Source organism: Pteropus vampyrus, unplaced genomic scaffold, assembly GCF_000151845.1.
Source record: "Pteropus vampyrus isolate Shadow unplaced genomic scaffold, Pvam_2.0 Scaffold297, whole genome shotgun sequence".
NCBI lineage: Eukaryota > Metazoa > Chordata > Mammalia > Chiroptera > Pteropodidae > Pteropus > Pteropus vampyrus.
Window position 1 is genome coordinate 50,036 of NW_011889078.1, and position 6,496 is coordinate 56,531.

The following is a 6,496-nucleotide window of genomic DNA, read 5'->3' on the forward strand; positions in this document are numbered from 1 at the left end:
GTGTTCTGCTCATCGTATTCTTAGAGCCAGCAAAGGTGCTTAAAATATGTTTTAAATGAATGTGGAATGAATTTTCAGAGTTGACTCTGAAGAAGAGAACTCTCTTAGATTATAGCAGTAACAAGATGTTTCCAACTCCAAATATGATAGGAAGATAACAGTGGGAGAAGAAATGAGAAAAACTACTATGGACCTTGCAGGCCTGTTTGAGTTTACTGTTTCTTGCTTTTCTTTTCTCTTTTCTTTAAGAAGAAGTAAAAGAAGATTACATTAGAATCTCATACTTTTGGATACATTTAACCCTTCAATACAGGCTGATGTTCCTATTCAAATATTATACTAATTCTTCATTGAGTTATTGGTATAACCCACTAGTTTTGAGTTATATGGAAACCGCATATTGCCAGTGGAATTCACCCTGAGGATCTACGATGTACTTTGCAATTCCACCTTAATTTAAAAGAGTTATTTATGCTGCAGGAAACCTTGTGCTTCAAGGCGTAAAAATAATTTATTACTAAAAAGCATTTAAGCTCACCACCTTACTTTATCTCAAGTAAAGAGAAAGGTACTCTGATTCCAGATTTTTTCAATACTTCCCCTGCTTCATTTATTTGATTATCTCTGAAGTATAGTTCCTGAAATCTTCCTTTGTATGCACTCATTTCAATAGTGAAAACTGAAAAAAAAACAACAATGTTTTTACATTGTATATTCTCATATACTGAGGCTGCCATGTTCTCAAAGTAAACAGTTTAAGAAATCCAGGAAAGCATGTAAACCACTTAACATGGAAGAGACTATTATACTGTTTACACAACTAGTTGGATTCTTTGTTCTTTAAACATCTCTAATGACTTTTCCTTTTTTAAACTTTTTTATTTTTTACGCCTACAAGCACCTAGTCTTCCTAGGTGGCTTCCCATCCAAGTGCTAACCAGGCCCGACCCTGCTTAGTTTCCGAGATCAGACGGGATCAGGCTTGTTCAAGGTAGCATGACCTTAGACTGTCTAATGACTTTTCTAAAGGTGTTTCCCTTCCAAATTAGAATGTGTTATGATTGAAAAGAATGAGGAAGGGGCATAGTAGGAGGAAACTAATTTATTTTGGGTTCAGGGAACACCTTTCTCAGTGACATGTAAGTTTAGAACTAAAGTTTGAAAAGGAATTGGCTAAGAAAAAAGAAAAGGGATGAATGTTTCAGGCAGAAAGAAGAGCACATGTGAAGACACCGAGGGAAGATGGAGTTTGGCATTTTCTGGGAACTGAAAGAAGGTGGTGTGGCTGAAAAAAACAGTAAACCCAGTGCATAAGTAGTGAGGGGGCTAGTAGAAGATGAAACAAAGCAGGAGCAGAACCTATATTGCTTTAGAGGCCATGTTATGAACTTTAGATTTTATTTTAGCTCCCTGGTAAGCCACTAGAAGAGTTAGGCAAGGAGTAGCAATTTACTTTTTACTTTTTAAGAACCCCACTAGATTTATTCATTACTCTATACAGATATAAATATATATATAGACTTGGTCTAATCTTTTGTAATATAATTACTAATTTATTAGATATAAAAACTTCTGATAATTAAAATTTCTTTTTTAGTGAAGATTATCTTTTAATCAAAAAAGCAATGCATGTAAAAACTTTGAAAAAATAAAGGAGAAAATATCTACATGCTCAATGCATGAGATAAAACCGTTTTTTGCTATCATTATAGCACCTACACTTCCAGTTCATTTGAGTTTCCTGATTTTTTTGTTAATATTTTAAAATAGTAACTTTCCTGTCTTTAAAAACATTCTCCTTTCAACTAAAACACTGTGTAATAATTTATTATGTAGCTAGATCATACTTTACTGTAAATACTACCTTATTATTGGACATTTAAAAAATTATTTTGATTTAAAATATTTAATGAGTAACATATTTACAGATATTTTACTATATTTCTAATAATTTTACTAGCTTAGATTCCTAGAAGTGGAATTAGTGGGTCAAAGATCACAGATGCTTTGTTACACTTTTGTATGAGCATGCCTATTACACTATTCCACGGCAAGCACTGAACATTATCTATTGTAAATATTTATAATTAAATAAGTAGTGTTTAAGTGTCTTACATGTATCTTATTGTTGTTTTAATTTGTATTTCTTCATTACTTGAGAATTTGAACATTTAATATTTCTTAGCTATTTCTACTTCCTCTTTTCTGAATTATTTATTCATGTCCTTCAACCATTCCAGTATAGAGGCTTAATGTTTTATTTGCTGACTTGCAAGTTTGTTATAAATATTGTAAAGTACTGTTAATTTTGTTTATAAAGTTTTGTAATCTTTAGACACCTATTTTATACTTGAATGCAGTAAAATCTATAATTTTCTTTATGATAATATCTATTGCCGTTAAGTTTATAAAGTTTTCCTCCATCAAAAGATTTGATAAATATCCAGTTTCTATTTTCTTAGTTTCCTTAACTATACAATTTATCTAAACTTAATCGTAGAGTACTGTGTGATATGAAGATCAAAATAAACGATTGCAAATCATCTTTCAATTCAGCAGGTATATAATGAACATCTACCCCAGGAAGATGATCTTGTGGGCACAAATGGAACAGTGGAGAACTAAATGAAATGCTTGCCTTTGTGGATCTTATATTCTAGTGGAGATGAAATCCCATCACTGTTGATTAAATAATCTTACCTTCCTCACTGATTTTTGTATTACTTTTATCATAAATACTTTTCATATATAAAAGAATTTGTTTCTAGAACATTTATTATTGTTCTCTGTTGTGTCTATATATTTTTCATTATAAAAAATTAATATTTTTTAATTGAAGAAATGATTTAATTTTTTTCTCCCGTCTACCTCCTCCATGCCCTCTCCCCACTACCCTCTGGTAACCAGTAGATTATTGTCTATGTCCATGAGTCTCTGTTTGTTTGTCCTGTATATTTTTTCCAATAGTCCACTCTTTCGTATTGCTGTTTCATAAATATTAATACAAGGTAGATCAAGTTTCCATTATTATTATTCTTTTACAAAATATATTTATTTAGTTTGGTCAATTTATTTTCTAAAGATTTTAATTTTTTTAGTTTCAAAGAATTTGGAGTTTTCATCAAAATATAAAGGTAACTGTAAGTTTATTTGGAAATATTAAACATGATTATAATTGTAATATTTCTGTCAATGACACCCTTTTCCATATATTAAAACCTACATGGCTCAAATTGTGCTGGTTTTCTTCAGCTAGATTTGAGGATCTATTGTTAAGATTTTTTAAATGATTTTTTTCTTAAGATTTTGTTAAGATTTTTAGATTTGATATTTCATTCCTGTTTGAAGTAGATTTTTTTTTTTCTCTCATTATATCCTCTAACTTAGTAAAGATGCTTCCACAGGAAGCTCTGTCGTATATTTGTCATATGTCCATTAATTTTACTAAACTTCCATAATTCTACTATCTTTGCTTATTTCTCAAATTTCGTAGATATACAATGATACTGTGTACAAACTACCTTCTTTGATAGTTATAGGTTTGCTTCATTCATTATTGAGAATTGAAACATTATTAAACCATAAAAGTTATAGTGGAAAATCTTTTATTAATTTAGAACAACACATTTTTTTCTAAATCTGATCTAAATGTCCAGGAAAAAAATACCTCCCTGGTATCTATAAACTATAAATAGCATATAGTCAGTCAACAGTATATACATCATCAAATAATGAGTGAAGTCTGAAGCAATGCTTAGTGTTAATGTATTAAACAACTTGTAGTAATTTCATGTACAATTATGCTCATTTTAAAAAAGAAACAACATTCGAACTCCTCAAATCGTATATATTAAATATATAGTTTTTGTTTACTAATTATACCACAATAAAGCTGTTAAAAAAGGAAATAAAGAAAATCAAAGGACACTAGAAATTATTCTCCATCATATCATTTAAATCAATTTTAATTTGGGGGAAATAACTTTTGTATTTTCACAGGGCACAATAGTTACTGGATTCTAACTACCTTATCATTTCATGGAATCATAAAACTAGAAATCTTTCAACAATAATTTTAAAAACCCCAACCCCATTCAACAATAAACTAGCATCATGTTTGAAGAAACAATGTGTGAAATATTTTTCACAGTTCTGAGGACTAGAACCTCTTATATATAAAAATATGAAAGATATTGTTTTTATAATACCTGACTGTGTGGTAGATAGAAAATGGAAATACACACTCTTTTCAGGTACATTTTTGCTGTACTCAACATCCATATATGATGATCTATACGATGAGCCATCTTTTGGTGATTCCATTTTTCATGGAAGTATGGTGCTTTGCTAAGCCAAAAGTCAGTGATTATCTGTTGGTTAGCATAAGTTCCCTCTGCAAGGACATCCATGGGAAAGTGAGGGAGCAACATCTCCAAAGGCCAAAAGGGTAAAGAAAGTACAAGATCTGCAAGACTGAGACTTAGATAACATCAGCATTGGATCAAGATAAGAGGTCAAATAGAGATAAAAGAGTAGCAAGAAGGATGAAAATCAAGAGAATATGATGTCACAAATCAAGGAAAGGTATTTTAAAGAATGAGAGTGTAATCAACAGTCAAGTTGATGGTCTTGGATGATATGTTTACCAAATAATTAAAAGAGCGTCTGCTCTCATGGCGGAATATGCTAAGAAAAGTGATTACATGTATGTTAAATTTCATGATATATTTCAGGTTATATTTATATATTCAGGTTATATTTCATGCTCTCTTAAATAAAATATTTAAGTTGACTTTCAATATTGAAAGGAATTAGTGTGGGAGGAAGTTGAGTGGTGTTTCAAAGGCAAAATTATTTATTCAAATGTGTATATATACCCCGAATAAAAACTAGGTTGGACACAGAACTAAATAAGTTCTGCCAGTGGACTATAATTTTAATTTCAAGCTCTCTAACTCTCTTAAAATTGTCCACAAAAGAGGGAAGTGTTTTGCAGACATCAAATCTATGATATACGAACATTTACATAATTATATTTTTTCACTTATTAGAATAAGAAAATAGTTTTAAAAGGAAGAAAAAGGCAGTCGTCCCCTCCCCCCTTTTTTTTTGATGGAGTAACTCATAGTATTTGTGTTTCTGAGATTTCTCTGTTGTTCCTGCACACTATCTCTACAATCCCTCTAGGACAGGAAGTATATTTTTCTCAATGTGTTGTGATTTACTAAGAATACTGCTGTTGCTCAGTGAATAAAAAATAATAAGTATAATTATTCTGGCATCCTAAATGAGGCTGATATATGGCAATAGAAATATGCAAATAAAAGAATAAAGTCAAAGCACTTATACTTTTGTTTACTGATGTCAGACATTTACACTATCTTATTAATTCTCACAGTGTCTTTTAAAGCTTTTGCTATTTTAATCTAAAATTTGGAAGATGTAAGTGAAGTACAGAGGAGCAAAACAATTGTTTCCTAGTTGAATGACAACTGGATGAAAATCCAATATCCACAAATTATTAGATCCTAAAAACATATTAACCTCATGCTTTATTAGCTATTTACACACACATATGAGAGATCTCAAATAAAAAGGAAATATAACTAAGAATAAGAAAAAATAAATATTTTTTTTGTTTTTAAAGAGTCATCAGTTTCAATTAAAAATCCTTAAATAAAGTATCTCAGCATATCTGTTAACCAGTATAAAAAAAAAGTAAAGAAAAATTTAGTAGCCTAAGAATTAGAACAGAGGATACAATAATCCTGGGATGATTCCAGTACCTTTTGTTTATCCATGGGTGGATTATCTGCTTTGTGAATTATTCATGACTAATTTTGAATCTTAGAGCGGTATTGCCCCAGTGCTTGGTTAGCTCTGAGGCCCTTTCCTCCCACAACCCAGCTGGTGTGTGCTCAGGAAAGGCAAACTCTTTTAAATCGGAATCCAAGCAAAACACAATTAGGAAAGCAAATGTGCTGAAAAATTAATATCATGAATTACAAAGCCAAATATGAAAGATTTGAATGTCACCTACCGTTCTGAAGTATCCAACTATTGTTTCTGTGTTGCTTAGGTAATTGACTTCAGCCAGTCAAATCACAGAGACCTTTAATCTGTAAGAGAGGTTCCTCTCATTAGGTTTGATCAAAATAATTGAATTACAAAACCTGACCAAGTCAGAGCAGTGGCTGAAAGCCTGATTTCTTTCCAATGGCCTGCAGTTTCCTCCAGAAGAAAAAGAACCATCTACCAGGAATAAACATGGCCATAACTTAAAATCACACTTCTTGTCCAAGCTGAAAATAGCCAGAGCTAAAAAGGAGCCATGCCTACATCAGAAAGGCTGCAGAGCTCCCAACCACCTCACAGCCTCTCTCCCCAACACACGCACGCGCACACACACTCACTCACTCCTCAGAACTTCTGGCATCTAAAAGAATTCACCTTAGATTTTGTGGTGAGTAGGTTAACTAGTATACACAAATACTAT

The 6,496-nt window shown here is 31.4% G+C and overlaps 1 pseudogene; it reads right to left on the reverse strand.

Moving 5' to 3' along the window:
- Positions 1 to 888: 888 nt before the first annotated feature.
- On the reverse strand, positions 889 to 1,008 carry LOC111730012 (annotated as a pseudogene).
- Between the last annotated feature and the right edge of the window lie 5,488 nt (positions 1,009 to 6,496).